A 16,802-nucleotide genomic window follows, 5' to 3' on the forward strand; every position below is an offset into this window, starting at 1 on the left:
GGATAAAATGTAAAGTTTTCATTCTACCACTCCTTTGAAGAAGATATTATTTTGAGCAAATTGAGCATTAATTAATTATAAAACAGACAGAATAGATTTCTTTAAGAAATTATCACTTTTGATCTAAACATTTCTCTTTGGGAACAGAGATAAGCAAATGGGTACTCAGACTGCTTACTAAATTCTACACATTTAAAATCAAAATTCTGTTTTGCTTTTCAAAATCAGCTGCTCCTTTTTATTGAGATCAGGTCGAAAAACAATAATGTAGCACTTGGGGAAAAAGATGCAACCAAGCAGCCCAGCACTGGAGGCCAAGATGGAGAAGACCTGCACGGCTACCATGTACTTGCCCTTGGTGCTGAGGTAGGTGGGCACAAAGGAGATCCAAACGCTGCAGAAGACCAGCATGCTGAAGGTGATCAGCTTGGCTTCATTGAAAGCTCCAGGCAGCCTCCGAGCCAGGAAAGCTACCACCAAGCAGACAGCTGCCAGGAAGCCCATATAGCAAAGTGCAACATAAAACATGGTGACTGAGCCTTCATTGCACTTCAGGACAATCTCTTCTGCCTTGGAATCCATATCCGAATCTGGGAATGAAGGAGCAGTACCCAACCAGATACTGCAGATCAGAACTTGGACAACAGAGCAAGAAAAGACAATAGAGTTACCCAAAAGCTTCCCCAGCCATTTCCTCACACTATTCCCTGGCTTGGTGGCTAGGAAGGCCAGCACCACCATGATGGTTTTGGCCAAGAGAGAAGAGACAGCCACTGAGAAAATGATGCTGAAGGCTGCTTGTTGCAGAAGGCAGGTGGTTTTCCTTGGCTGCCCAATGAAGAGGAAGGAAGACAGAAAGGAAAGCAGGAGGGAAATGAGGAGCAGGTAGGAGAGGTCCCGGTTGTTGGCTTTGACTACGGGAGTTTCCATGTGCTTAACAAAGATGCTTAAAACAAAGCCGGTGTTCAAAGAGAAAAGTAAAGCAAAGGAAGTAAGGATGATCCCCAAATCTTCTGTGTAGGATAGGAAGACTATCACCTTAGGAACACACTGATCTCGGTCTTTGTTGGGGTGCTGATCCTCAGGGCATTTCACACACTGTTCAGCATCTGCAAAAAACAAATGAAGCACCTACCTTCTTTAGTATGGTGGAAAACTTTCAATAATAAAGACGTTAAATGTTATGTTTAATTATACTGCATATATGTGGGATTCAACTGCTTTTAATGAATTTTACTTGCATTGAATGTGGGGAATTGCTAAAAGGATTATTTGGAGATATTGGAAATGTATTTTTATTTTATATATTAAGGATTGGATTTATGACCCGTGTTACTTAGGGGGAATGGACACTTTTTCTCACCAAGCAAAAAAATGATAAAATTTATTCACAATTGATTCCGATTTCACAATAGTTTGAAGGTGAGGTAAGGTTGGGGTTGGGTTTCTGGCCCTCGGGGCATCTCACATAATGTTCTGTATCTGCAAGAACAAATGCAACACTTACCTATCTATCACCCAGAAGAAATTAATCTTTAATACTGGAGATACTGATGTCTTTGAGATATTCTATTTAAAATATTATAATACAGTTAATGTACACTGGAAGAAAATGTTCTCCATTTTTCAGTGAAGGCCAAGTAAACCCATAATTTCAAACAAAAGAGGTTGTAGATGTTTGCAAAAAAATGCTAAATTCATTTTGGTGTTGAATTTGATTTGTGGTGCCTGCAAAGCTGCCCTGAAAGGTTATTGTATTCCATGTAAATGAGGTTAAAAAAAAATCTCAAGAAAATAATGATTTTCTTAGATTTAAAACTTCTCAGTTGAATCATCAGGAGACACTGAACAATAAAAAGAGCTTTATTGAACCTTTTCAAAAGCCCCTCTTCTCCTGTGCTCAATTTTAGCCACAGAGGAGATGAAGGAATACATATGAATATCGGATTTAAATACAATTCCAAAGAAGCAGACCTCCTATCACACCCCTTATTATAATTGGTCAGCTCACTTTCTATAAGTTTTATATAACAGTTTATATGACAGTTGATTTCCCTCACAGTTTCAACATCTTTATCGTAGCAATACTACCGATTTTAGCATGACAGCTGCTTCCCTGCCAATGTTAGCCTGACCTGACCTGTCCTGGAATGTTAATCAATTTATAGTTTTATTATTCCCCTACAAAAACTCCCTTACACAACTTCTTAGCTTAATGTCTTACAGATGGTGTATTAGGTTATACAGGGTTGACACATGGTTGTTTTTTTACTCTCTTTTTACAGGAATAATTCCCATTACTCTCACCTGTGATGACAGATGAAATTAAGAGGAAAGAGGAGAATTTACCGAAAGCAACAGCAGATCCCATTACTTTGCACCAAATTAAATTTTACATCAGGAAATATACATATTAGTTAATGTAACTTTTCAGAATTCCTGTGTGGTTTGTATTGAAAACTCTATAAAAGACAAAACATTTCCCTGGAAAACATTGATGAATTTCTTTAAAAAAAACAAGAATTAACAAAACTTTCAAAAATTGAGAAATATTTTTCACATTTTAAGATGCATTCCCCCCCTCCCCCCAAAAAAGTGTGTAGAAATATCTGTGTGTCTTATAGAGTGAATATTGCGGTGGAAGGGAGATGGTTGGTGTGTCGTCATCGTTCATCTATGCTGCCTGTCACCGTTGCTGCCACTTGTTACCACTTCTGCCATTCACTGGCACCAGGGAGCATTGGAGCCTTCACTGCCGAGCAGCTGATTGGCAGTTGGATCGTCCTGCCACAATACCACCTATCAGCTGTTCTAGATGGCGAGGATCACTGTCGCCACCAATCGCTGCCATAGTTCGGTGCCACTGCCTGTTACCGTTGTCAAATTGTGACAGCGAGTGGCAGTGGTGCCGATTCCCGCTGTCTAGAACAGCTGAGCAGCAGTATTCTGGGAGACCTATATGTTTAGTAATAAAAAACTGATTTAGAGCTCTATGTATATACTAAAGAAGAACAAGTGATTGCTAAGATGTACAAAATGCTGATGAAAATGAATGACAAGAAGTAAAAGCTCATGCGTGGAAGTGTGTATCATTGGTACTTAACACCTGATAAGCTGTCGTAGATAGTTAAGGGTTTATACTATTTTTGAAATTGAAATTATTGTTTTAAAATACTTGATGTGGAGATGATAAATCCAGCTTTTTATAATTGTGTTTTTTTCTTAATTTTTTCTTTCTCCTCTATTAATAGCAATAGCAATAGCAGTTAGACTTATATACCGCTTCATAGGGCTTTCAACCCTCTCTAAGCGGTTTACAGAGTCAGCATATCGCCCCCAACAATCCGGGTCCTCATTTTACCCACCTCGGAAGGATGGAAGGCTGAGTCAACCTTTGAGCCGGTGAGATTAGAACAGCCGAACTGCAGAACTGCAGTCAGCTGAAGTAGCCTGCAGTGCTGCATTTAACCACTGCGCCACCTCGGCTCTTTAATAATAATGATGTCTTTCTTTTTAAATATTTTTTAGTGTTTTTAATATGTTTTAACAGTTTGGCTAGGGTTTTTTTGGTTCTTCTGTACACTTTTAAAGATTATAATAAAACAGTTTTTCAACAAACAGCTCTCTTTCATTGGGAGAGAAACTTTCCTGAGTTTTATAAGTGTGAAAAAATAAAAAAAGTGAGACAAGCTAAGAACCAATTACACTGGTGGAAATAATTGGGGATATTAAAAACTAAGAAGACATGGAGAGCTTATCCCAATGAAGTCACCCACCTTCCTGAGTGGAGATGGTCCCTCTAGCACATGGAACACAACTGTAACAGCAAACTGGCTTCATGGGGTCCAGCAGCCTGACAAATCCAGGTAGGCAACTATCCACACACCGAGAACTTGGAAAGGGCTGAAGATAAAGGAAAAAAGCATTCAGTGAAATAGATGGAGCTGATGTCCCTGTGAAATATGGCGTAAAATAGAAAGACCCAAGAAAACCTCTGGCCCAAGTTATAATTTGGGGAATATAATCTTGGATAATTGAAAGAATCATAGGTGAATATAGTAAAGAAAAAAAGTGATTAACCTCTTTGACTCTCTTGTGATAGACGGTACAGGGAAGCAGTCATAAAGATGACTTTTTGACCCTTCTCCCTGTTGGATTTTACTGTTGGAATGTATTTTTCTGCAGCAACTACAGTATTCAGCCAATTGATGGCAGTGTTTACATGTTTATAAATATGGGAAATACTCTATGTTCTTTTATTTTGAGTAGAGTTTCCTGTTTCCTATTACAATTAAATAGTTAAATAGTAAAGCACATTGTTACTGTGCTCTTTGTTTGATTAGTGGTGCCATATATAAACCGAATTTCTAATACTCACTCACAGCTAGAAAGAAAACTTCTGGTCTCATCATGTTATCCCCATCCTTCCCTGCCAAAGGGTGGGCTGCTTTCTACTTTACTTGCTTACTTGCCTTTTTATTCTCTGGGTCTTCAATTATTATTATGAGACACAGAAATATGCAGAATTTAAAGAAATTATCTTCCTCACCTTAGCAACTTGCACGGCCCTCCTGATTGCATCCTGGTCCAGTCTGAATTTGAATGTGTCTCCTGAGCATCCCTTTTTTTCCAGACTCCCAACTTTCATTTTGTAAACTGACCAATTGGGAAACCTCACCCAGTATGTGATGTCAAAGTCAGCAGCCAGGTCCCCTTTCTCATCCAAATAGACTCCCTCTATGGAATTATTGTAATATTGAGAGATGCGCAGGAAAGGGTGAAGCTAAAATAACAAAGGGTAATGAATCAGTTGAAGAAAATAGGAAACAAGATTCTAAATTCTCCTCAATTCAACAGTTGACTTTCCTGTAATTCATAGCTTTTTCGAGGGATTAAGGACAATTTCCCACTGCTCATCTAAAGACCTTCCCATCTATCCTGGATTTGGAAAAAAAACAATGCTGGTCTGACATTTGTCTCTCTTCTCATTTTCTCTTCTCACTTTCCTGTGACTTGACTTCCCTTGAGGATTATTACTGACCAAGCCTAATAGATTTGAGACACCTGGAAGTTGCCATCAGATTGTTTCAGAATAAAGGAAGAAAAATTATTTTATCATCAATATAGCTGAATATGACTAGGTGGTAGAAGGGAAAATTAAAATAAACAATCATATTCAACAAATATTCAAAGGCGGCATCGAGCAGCCATCTTAGAGAGGCAAATTCAGACCTGTTTGCCAAGACAAGATGACTACGCATGCCCCACCAGCTCCGTATGACCCAACCACCAAGCACTGGGACTCATATATGATGAGGTTTGAATGTTTCCTTGAAGCCAACGACCTCTTAGGCCTGTCCGAAGGCCGGAAGAAAGCAATGTTCCTGAGCTACTGTGAACCAGACGTGTTTGAGACCGCCAAAGACTTGTCTGAGCCAACTCTGATTCAGTCGGTCACTTGGTCAGTCCTACAACAGACGCTGCAAAAACAATACGCTCCCAGACCACCTAAATACATGTGGTGGGACGAATTCAACCTCTGCAACCAGAAAGAAGGGGAAATGATCAACCTGTATGTTGCCGCAGTAGGGAAGGCTGCGGCCTACTGCAAATTCAGGGACTTAGATGAACTGTTGTTGGACAGAATCATTTGTGGTGCTAGGAACATTAGCTTACAGAGGAGGCTGCTCGCCAAGACAAACCTCACTCTACAAATCGCCAAGGACGAAGCCAGGGCTACCGAATCTTCCACCAAGTCGACAGAAAAGCTGCAGAGGCAGAGCAGCCCAAAGAGTGCATGCAAAATAGTAGAAGTGCATCGCAAGATTACAGAGCCAGACACCTCAGACAGTGAGGATGAAATCTACTGCATGCACACTGACTGCAAAGAATTGGTGCAGAAATTTGAAATGCGTTTCCCGCCTTGCACCTGCTGTGGAGGCAACCACCAGCAATCTGCCTGCCATTTCTGGGATGCCATCTGCCAGCGCTGCAAATGAAAGGGGCACATCGTCAGGGTCTGCAGGAGCAAATTTCTTGCAGCACCCAAGCAACTGAAGGGCCAACCTGCATGCCCGAGACCACGAAGACAAGGGGTATGTCAATGCAGCCTGGGGCAGAAACCAGCGCAAACTTCCAGACTACCATCCGTCAAGCAAGCACCCGCGGAAGAAATGCTGAGAGTCACAATCCTCCTTGAGGGATCTCCATGCTCTATGGAGATTGACACTAGGTCATCACTGACCATTATGTCCTGTGCTACGCTAAAGAAGGCTGTCCCCAACTTACGGAGGCACAAGCTGATGGTTCCAGACCTACGCCTGAGTGACTTGCAGGGGAACCAAATCCCAGTTCTGGGCCAAGGCACTTTCCAAGTGAAATTCAAGTTCTTCGTCAGACTGCTTCCTGTGACAGTTGTTGGCAGAGCCCTGCAGAGCCTCCTTGGCTTGGACTGGTTCAAATCCCTGGGGCTGGGGGTGACTGGAATCAATGCTGCTCATGACGACAGCACCGAGGAGCTCCTTAAGGAGTTCAAGGATGTCTGTGGCACCGGTCTAGGTAAGTATGTGGGAACTCCAATCTCTTTTAATTTGGACCCCAACATAGTCCCTATTAGGCTAAAGCCCAGGAGAGTCCCTTTCTCTCTCCACCCTAAAATTGATCTTGAATTGGACAAATTAATTGGCCAGGGAATTCTAGAGCCGGGCGATCACACCCGCTGGGAGACCCCTATAGTGACTTTGGTCAAGCGTGATGGGTCTGTCCACATCTGTGCGGACTACAAGTGCACAATAAATAAAGCTTTACAACAAAGTGCTTATACTGTGCCCATTGTACAGCACCTCCTACATTCCCTTGGCCCGGGAAGGTGTTCTCTAAATTACATATGGTGCAGGCATACCAGCAGTTGCCTGTAGATGGTGCTACGGTGGAGGCCCAAACCATTGTGATGCATAGGGGTGCCTTTAAATGCACCCAGCTACAATTCGGTGTTAGTATTGCCCCTGGACTGTTCCAAAGCGTTATGGAATGGCTTTTGTAGGGGATACCAGGAGTCATCCCCTATTTTGATGACATTTTGGCTGCAAACAACTTTTCAAAAGACTTAGGGCTTTTTTGACCAGAATTAGCAAAAAAAGGCCTCCGCCTCAAAAGAGAAAAATTCCAAATTAATGTTCCTAGGGTTGAATTTCTAGGGTACCTGATCAACAGCTCTGGAATTCACCCTACAAATAAAAAAATTAAAGCAATCCAGGATGCCCCTACACCTTGCAATCAAACTGAGCTCCAGGCATTCCACGGGCTCCTTAACTTCTATAGAGTCTTTCTCAAACAGAAAACTACGGTTGCTGAGCCTTTGCATTGGCTCCTCAGCAAGAAGGTGAAATGGACTTGGGGCAGAGCTGAAGCTGCCGCATTTACTGCGGTGAAAAAACTGCTGTCAGCAGACACGTTCCTGGTCCAGTACAACCAGACTCTGCCACTTGTGGTGACTTGTGCCGCTTCCCTGTTTGGCGTCGGGGCTGTCCTCAGCCCCCACATGTCCAATGGAACTGAGGCACCTATCACCTACTAGTCAAGGACTCTGTCAGCTGCCAAGCGGAACTACACCCAACTGGACTTTGAGGCTCTGGCTGTGGTAGCTGGCATTAAATGGTTCCACGAGTACTTTTATGGCCATGATTTTGAAATCATCACTGACCATAAATCGCGTTTGGGCCTATTGACTGGGGACTCGCCTACTCCAGCATTGCTGTCCCTGCGAATGACTCGTTGGACTATTTTCCTCGCGGCCTACATCTACCGGTTCATCATCTGTGGCACCACATTAGGGCATGCTGATTCCCTCAGCCGGTGCCCTCTACCTGAAGTGCTTGCCGGTTACTTACCGGGGTACTTATCTGGTGAAGTTGCAGGGCTGCACCAAGTTCCTAGCAAACCGGCTCCAGAAACTCCAGCCGCAGCCTGTGGAAAGTTCCAGGGGCTTCCACCAGGTGAAGCCAGAGAGCCAAAAGGTCCGTCCGGCCTGACTGAAGATCCAGCACTAACTGAACTGCACAGGTCTGGGCGAGCCACTAGAAAGCCCACCTACATACATGAGTATGTTAAAAGCTGGATGTGCCCAACTAAGAGGGGAGGGATGTTACATACTGACAGATAGTATGGTAGTTTCCACCAAGGTCCTCTGTTCTGGTGGGAACAATACTCAAATCTGATTGGTTGAATGGTCTGACGGCTCCCTATAAAAGGGCTGCTGCCAGACGGAGCCTTTCCTGGATTGTACATAGTTATCACTTAATAAAGAACTGTTTGTTACTGAAGCCTGAGTCTGCCTCATCCATTCACCCTATCTAACAATCTGGCATTTCAATAATCCAGATATCTGGCAACAGGTTCAATGCAAAACTGTTAATTGAAGCAGGTAGACTGCCTCTTCTAGGACAGGCAACAGAAAATGAGATTTATTCAAATTAGGTTATTAAGGGATAGGATTGTACCTCCTCAGATACTAAATCAGCACTTATATTTACTTATTTGCAAGCTGAGGAATCTCTGCCAACTGAAGATGGATCTGAATATCATATAATTCCACATCTTCATGCAATCAGATAAAAATTGGTTTATGTGAGATCACAAAAAATGTACAAACATTCCTGAATGGGAGAGTGGATTCTCTTGTTCAGCAAAATCTTTGTGATAGAAAAGGAAAGTACCTGCCAAGGCTGCAATCTTTGAACTCCTGACCTGTTTTCATTCTTTTTCGCCCTTTGCAGGAATCGGAGAGCATAGGCTGCATGTAAAGCATGTACAACAGTCCAGACAGTGTGGTAAATGTGGTAGCCATCCAGGGACAGAATCCTTTCCCTCACCTCTTGAGACACTGGCCTCCATTCTTCTTTCTCTCTGCACCTCTTCCAGCCTTTCACAGATGGGGCATGCTTTGAATAGAAACAGGAATAGATTCCATCCACAATTCTCTCACTGAAAGACTCAAGTTGTTCGTCAACATTTATTTTTTTATTTGCGCGACTAAAAAAAGAAAAGATACGATAGCTTTTGTTTCTGAAGTTTGGAATTAATGACATCCGCAAGGTGAGGTCCCAAATGGCTGTTACGATCCAAACTTTCCGCCCCACCTTTCCCCACTTGCTCATCAGGAAATGTAGCATCTGTGAAAATCCAAATGTGAAGGTTTTAATCTCAGCATGATAAATTAAGATGTTGACTTGGTTCCATTTGTTGAAAAGACCAACATTCTTCTCTTTATAATTGATCCCAATTTCTGAAATGGATCGTGTGAAAACAACACAAATACCATTCTCATCAAGTATAGGTGTGAGGAGTCTTATAAATTTCTCTCCATCTTCGTTATCTGCAGCAAGGAGTCCAATCAGGGTCCACTTGAAATACTGGAGGATTTTGATGATTGCTAGATATTCATTTGTTTCTGTGGGAAGAGTTGAGTAAAAAAAAGGGAATTGTTTTCTGTCCCTCAAAACTCCGGGAGGAAAATTGTAATGGACCTGAAAAGAAGGAAAAAATATTAACAATTTTCTTTCAGATCAAAAACAAAATATTTTTCTTTTTGGGTAAACCTACTAGACCACTAAAAGTATATTCATAAATGTTAGTGTAAAGCTAGGTTGATCTTTTACATATGATTAAATCTAACCAGATATACCAATTTCTCTATTGTTGTACAATTTGTTCCTTTGATACAATGCTATTTATACAATAAAACTACCTTTTCAATGGTCTACAATATTAAAAGTAATTAAGGGAGAAGGAAAATGGATATTTTATCAATATTAATTAATTCACTTCTAAATATCAATATTAAGCAAAATAATCTTTTGACTTTTCATCAAATTAGATATAATGATAATAACATCTAAAAGTAAAGGAACAGCATGGATCAAGATATTTGTTTTATAATAATAGTTTCTGTCTTAAGATACATTACTTTCTTACTATTATTATTATTATTATTATTATTGTTGTTGTTGTACAATTGTATCACAGCAATAATTATTATAATAATAATAATAATATTATAATTATTATTATTATTATTATTATTATTATTATTATTATTATTATTATTATCTTCATTGTGTTCTTTATTGAAATATATGCATATGTATCTATGTGTCCCTGTGCTTGTATTCAGAGATATTGTATTTTTTCAATGTTTAGTAAAATATTTTCTTGCTGCTGAATTTCTAGCCATTTTCACTGGTCTGCTCTTTCAAGGAATGCAGGATGGATACAGCCCCTTTGCTCCAGGCACTGCCATCACTCACCACCACGAGCCATAAATTTTTTCTTCTCCAAATAGCCCATAGGATTCTTCAACCCGGACAAAAGTCCTGGTAGTTTAACATATAATTCAGACCCTTGAATCTTTTCTCCCAACTCTTGGTGCCCATCATGGCCACGGGGAAATTAACTCCATTCAAATGGCCATGCAGTCATGCCTGGAGAAACCTACCTGTGGGACCTTATACAGGTGCAGCAAATTTGAAGTATAGATGGACATGTCTACATCAGCCCCTTCAAGGACCATCAGCAAGTTTTTTCTCTTTCCGCAGCTGTAATTTGGAACATTTGCCTCTCCCTTTGAAAGCAGGTCCAGCAAAGCCTCCAAAGTCCCTCTTGTGTTGGAACTGCTGTCAAGAATATTGTAGCCCAAGGTGATGTTGGGTAAGATTTGGGAATTTTTGTTAATCTCCTCCAGGGCAAAGAGGAAGGACAAGGCTTTCCAATACTGTGTGGAGCCTGTTCTGGAAATATAGACACATCACATTTTCATTCTAAATTCCATCAGAACAACATATTTAAAATAGTCTCCTTTTACTGTAGCAGTAATAATAATTAGCTATGCAAAACCTCTTGGTCTAATTTCCAAGGTATTGCTTGATTGAATTTGAGCCCAAAGGAGAGGAATTACAAATACAGAATGGAAGAAAAAAATAAAAGGAATGCTCTCTATGTTTAAATTGAATTAGAAGATATATGTTGTTTATAGTAAAATATATAAATGGAGATAATGAAATGAAAATTTGGTTTAACTTTGAAGAGACGATTGAAGAGATTGTTTATGCATTAAAAAAATAAGTATAAAGATGAAAATAATAGAAGAGAATAATTTGACTGAAAGTGAAAAAAGTATGATGAAAAATGACTATGTAAACATGAGAGTTTAGAAGAAAAGAACCAGACAAAAGTTTGTTCTTATATGTATAATTTATATTAAAAAAGAAAAAAAAATCTTAAATGAAAAAAATGGAGACTGTGTCTCTGTAAGACACAGGAACTTACGAGTACAAATTAGTAATGGGAGGATTGTCAAAGAAATATATACCGTCTTCAATAATTTTAAAATGAGCGATCCCACTGATGAGATGGTCTCCTGGTCTGTACAAATTCAATGGCTTTCTTTCATCTGGCATCAAATTCAAGGGACATTTCAGTTTCAGCACCCCACAAATTAGATGTGGCAAAAGCAGAAGAAGAGTCTGCAGGATCATAGCTGGTAGAGTCACTTTTTCTTATCAAATTCGAATCACCAAGGATAAGATAATGTGGCTACCCTTATTCAAGCATTCAGCCAAGGTTTTATACTTGAATGTGAAAATCAATTGTCAACCCACGAATCTTCCCGAGCAATAAATGGCAAAGAAGAAACTAAGTCACCCAGACTTTATGTCACAAATTATCAAGTCATGCTTTGTGTAATTGTTTCCCCTGAAGGCAATCATTGGGGAAAAGGTCTGGAGAATCAGGCACACAAACAAGATTTGTTGATAAAATATCTTGGTGTCTGATGAAAATTCTTGTTATCAAGGTCGTTGCTGATGAAACACCCCTGACATCATCTGATTACATCATCCAGATTAGATTTTGGATTACCTATTAGATTAGATAGGAGTTTATGAATACTTTTAATGCTAATAAATTATTTTTCACTAGCATTTAAAGTGGTAAAAACCTCCTGGGAAAATTGATCCAAAAGTGAACTAGCTTCCTCTGTACTGGGAATGCTAGGAAAATGGTCAGGATGGACTCATTTTGAAAAACATGCTAGGAGTTGTGCATTGCTCAAATGTTAGCAGAATTCATATGCAGATTCTTCTACATGGCAGCCATTTGGTATGGACTAGATCTATCAAAGCACTTTCAGAGCAGAAAATACATCTCTTTTTGAAGCCCCATTAGCCTCTGTTCACTTGGTTGTTGGAAATCTGCAGAGGTCTAAGTAATAACAGCACTTACCTCATCACCACTCTCTTTCAGCAAGAGGTTTGAGCATCCCATGGCCAAGGAATTGCAATTTGCAACCTTCATAACCATCTTCTGACAAGCAAAGTCAAAAGGGAATCTGACAAATGAGGATTACATAATGTTTCATTTAATGAACAGCTGGAATTCATTTCACAACCTCAGTCAAAACTGACACTGTAAGTCAGCACAGTCAGGTGACATCAAGCATAACAACTACGTCATATAGTGATGGACTTCTAAATCCCTATTGAGATCTGTAAGTGAGGACTACTTGTATTGAGATTGATAGGGATTGGCAAATCATAAAATGATTGTGCCAGTTGTGGGGAATATTGAAAGCTGTCTACAGATGTAATCTGATCATAGAATGGTGGTACCTGTCAGTTCAAGAACTAGGGATCTTTATTTCTATAATAATCCATCTATTATTAAATATATACACATTGACAAATGTGAGGTTCTCACACTAACCACAACTGGACAATACAAGTTCTTTTAGAAGCATAGGACTAAAAAGCATTCAGTCACAGGTATCACTAAACTGCAGCATTGCAACACGAGTTTCATCATTAAAGGACACAGAGATAGAAGAGATAGAACTTTTGGTTGAGTGGATTTGAAATGAAGGCATGACTCTGAGCCCTTTTCCTGCCCTCAATAGTTATTTCTTTGCCTCCTGGTATATTTTGGAGGGGAATCAGCTCTAAATTCCCTGTTGGCTGCCTATTGTCGATTGGTCTGAGCAGCAGGCATATTTACAGATATGGCTGTTTTAACTGGCCAATTCTCAGTATACTTTACAAAGGTTTCATTTTATAGTTCAATCAAATCTCTGTCCATTGACAAGATTGCCCCTGGACTAAAACGATTGTTACCAGGTGGATCACTGACCAACTTCTTCCCTTCTAAAAGGAGAACAACTGGAAGGATGGACTGTGATACGTTTTGAATGACTCTCAAAAGCCCTTTCAGAAGACTATTGTGTTTGATGACTAGAGTAGATCTCTGTTCAATGTCTATATCAATGAACCTTTGCTGTAGTGAGAAATACCTTCAAAAAAACACCAAGTTGACCTACTGTGGTAATATTTTTAATTTCCTTGAATGGATGTTACATGGGTGTGGACAGCTGGACAATGAAACCATGAATGAAGATCACAAGGATAACAATTCCCCTATTCCGGAAGAAATGGACGGGTCGTTTACGACCCTAGCTGTCCCGTAGAGACAGTGAAGGTTTGGGGAGATCCAGTGACCTCAGAGACGCTTGCAGGTCTCGGGGGGGGGGCTCGGATTTCAACCCCTTTTGCCATCCCTTTCTGGATTAGCTGTATGCTAACCGAAACTGCAGGCAGCCCCTAAGAATGGTAGAAGTGTTTTCAACTGGTAAGCTGATTTTATTACTCAAAGAGAGATGGTCCGCATTAAAATCTAAGCTAATTGAAACCAAAGAACAGAAGAATCTAGCGGCGAATTGGTTTGTTTTTTTAAATGGATTTATGGCTGATGGTTACCCTATTTCTTAAATGTTTTGAATGCTGATTACGTGGATAAAGGAAAGTTTACCCTACTTCAACATTCCCTTCAGGCTCTCATTAAGTGGGCTGTAAATCAATTTACTATAATTTGGCTTCTTATAACTTGACACTCTTACTGCTTGGCTGTGTTGGTCTAAGATCAGATAAGACTACATAGCTCTCAGCGTGTCTTTACTTGCGAATATCTTCTGCGTCACATCATGGCGTCTGTACTTGCTTCAAGTGATTCATTTCAAAAGATTTTTTCCGCTTTTCAGAGGTTGTTTGATACGTATGAAAAATCTTCAGAAAAATCTGAAAAAAAACTGGACTATCTATTGTTTTTAACATCAAAATATGAAAGAAAGAGTGAAAGCGTTGAATGTTTGAGTGCTCCTGAAACTCAAATGAAGAATATCAGAAAGGAAGTCTCTCAACTTGCTGACACGTCGGGCGTCTGGTTTATTTCGGAGGCAGAAAGAGAAAGAGATACAACGCTTGAAAGAAGAGAAGCCATACAGAAAATTTGTCTCAAAAGACAGATTGCAGGAGGAATGAGAAATATTAAAGAATCTATACTTTATGAAACATTATTTGCAGAACTTTCGATACCACCCTTGAAAATCAAAAACAAATTGATTACAAGCCAAGGACAAAGTTATTACATCAGAGGCATCCTAAGCAAAAAGGTGCGAAGATACTTCTCTTTGGACTTGCTTATAAAAACGTTTAGAGAACTTGTTTTAAGAATGGTAACAGGACCAAGGAAGTTTTGCTATTGGAGAGACATAGGCTGATAGATTGAAGAATACAATTGAAAATTAGCTAAATCTAATTACTCTTATTTGTAATAGATATAGCTGAATAATAATTGATATTGATAGTAATGTATATAATGTGGAGTTGATATGATTAATAATTGGATATGAGAAAGGAAGGTTGGAAATATTTTTGGATTATATATAAAGGTTATTAATCACAATAATTATCACCATTAAAAATAAAATAAAACATATACAGTTAAATGTTAATTAATATGGGAAAAATATTATGATATATGATATAACTACATAAAGAAGGGAGAATGATAATAAACTATATTGCATGGAAGATGGACCTTTTGGTATTAAATACTATGGATGTTCAGCTAAAATAGGATATGAGGATTTGATGTTAATAGAGGATTTTACAAACAAGTAAATGAAATGTCAGCAGGTGTTGTGGATTAAGTCTTTGGCATAGTTAAGGATGAAGGATGTTTAAATAACTGTAGTCAATTAAAAGTGGAGGTATAATGATGTTAAGATAGTAAACATCTGAGTTAAGATATTTGAATTAATATGAATTAATGGAAGAGATGCACCAAAACATGTTGTAACCAGCTGATATACTTTTTATATATATATATATATATATATAATATATACCTGTGTTCTTTTTTCTTTTCTATTTTTTTGTCTTTGTTTTTGTTCGGTTTTTTGTTCCCTGCCTTGTCTTTTGTTCTTTTTGTCTTTTTTTTTTTTGACCTTTTTTTTCCCCACTAGTGTGGGCATGTATTGTTTAAGATTATTATTTTATTAATATCTTTAAATAATAATTACAGTCAAATGAAAATGGATATATGATGATGGTGATATGTATGAATATTCGAGTTAAAATGCTCGAGTTAACATGAGTTATGTTTGTTGACTGTGGAGGAGATTGACAAAAGTTTATTTGTGACTGACTGGCACACTTTCTATAGCATGTAAAGAAAGATGTACTTGTTTTAAATTAAAAATTAAAAAATCTTTTTAATTAAAAAAAAAGGATAACAAGATGCCATCATTCACCATCGGAACACCATTTATTGGATCAATTCACCATAGCAGTAGAATAGCAATAGCAATAGCAGTAGACTTATATACCGCTTCATAGGCCTTTCAGGCCTCTCTAAGCGGTTTACAGAGAGTCAGCATATTGCCCCCAACAATCTGGGTCCTCATTTTACCCACCTCGGAAGGATGGAAGGCTGAGTCAACCCTGAGCCGGTGAGATTTGAACCGCTGACCTGCTGATCTAGCAGTAGCCTGCAGTGCTGAATTTAACCACTGCGCCACCTTGGCTCAATGAAGAAAAGACAATACAGATCTACATTTTTTCCAAGAGACTAGTTAAACCAAGAGTCCTGTTTTTCATGCATGTTTTAATGCATTTTTGCACAATGAACCCAAGAAATCTGAAGTCACAGCACAAAAAGATTCATATACATCATAAAGCTACATTCAGTGAGATAACAATAGCGATTTTCACACTAAATATTGACTTGGATTTCTGCAGAAGTCATTTTTCTCCTTTCTTTAACTCCCCCCCAATTGTTATTTTGAGAAAATTGAGCATTAATTAATTATAAAACAGACAGAATAGATTTCTTTAAGAAATTATCACTTTTGATCTAAACATTTCTCTTTGGGAACAGAGATAAGCAAATGGGTACTCAGACTGCTTGCTCAATTCTACACGTTTAAAATCAAAATTCTGTTTTGCTTTTCAAAAAAAGCTGCTCCTTTTTATTCAGATCAGGTCGAAAAAGAATAATGTAGCACTTGGGGAAAAAGATGCAACCAAGCAGCCCAGCACTGGAGGCCAAGATGGAGAAGACCTGCACGGCTACCATGTACTTGCCCTTGGTGCTGAGGTAGGTGGGCACAAAGGAGATCCAAACACTACAGAAGACCAGCATGCTGAAGGTGATCAGCTTAGCTTCATTGAAGGCCCCAGGCAGCCTCCGAGCCAGGAAAGCTAGCAACAAGCAGACAGCTGCCAGGAAACCCATATAGCAAAGTGCAACATAAAACATGGTGACTGAGCCTTCATTGCACTTCAGGACAATCTCTCCTGCCTGGGAATCCATATCCGAATCTGGGATTGGGGTAGCACTACCCAACCAGATACTGCAAATCATAACTTGGACAACAGAGCAAGAAAAGACAATAGAGTTACCCAAAAGCTTCCCCAGCC

This window comes from Thamnophis elegans, chromosome 2 (genome assembly GCF_009769535.1).
Source record: "Thamnophis elegans isolate rThaEle1 chromosome 2, rThaEle1.pri, whole genome shotgun sequence".
Taxonomy (NCBI): Eukaryota; Metazoa; Chordata; class Lepidosauria; order Squamata; family Colubridae; genus Thamnophis; species Thamnophis elegans.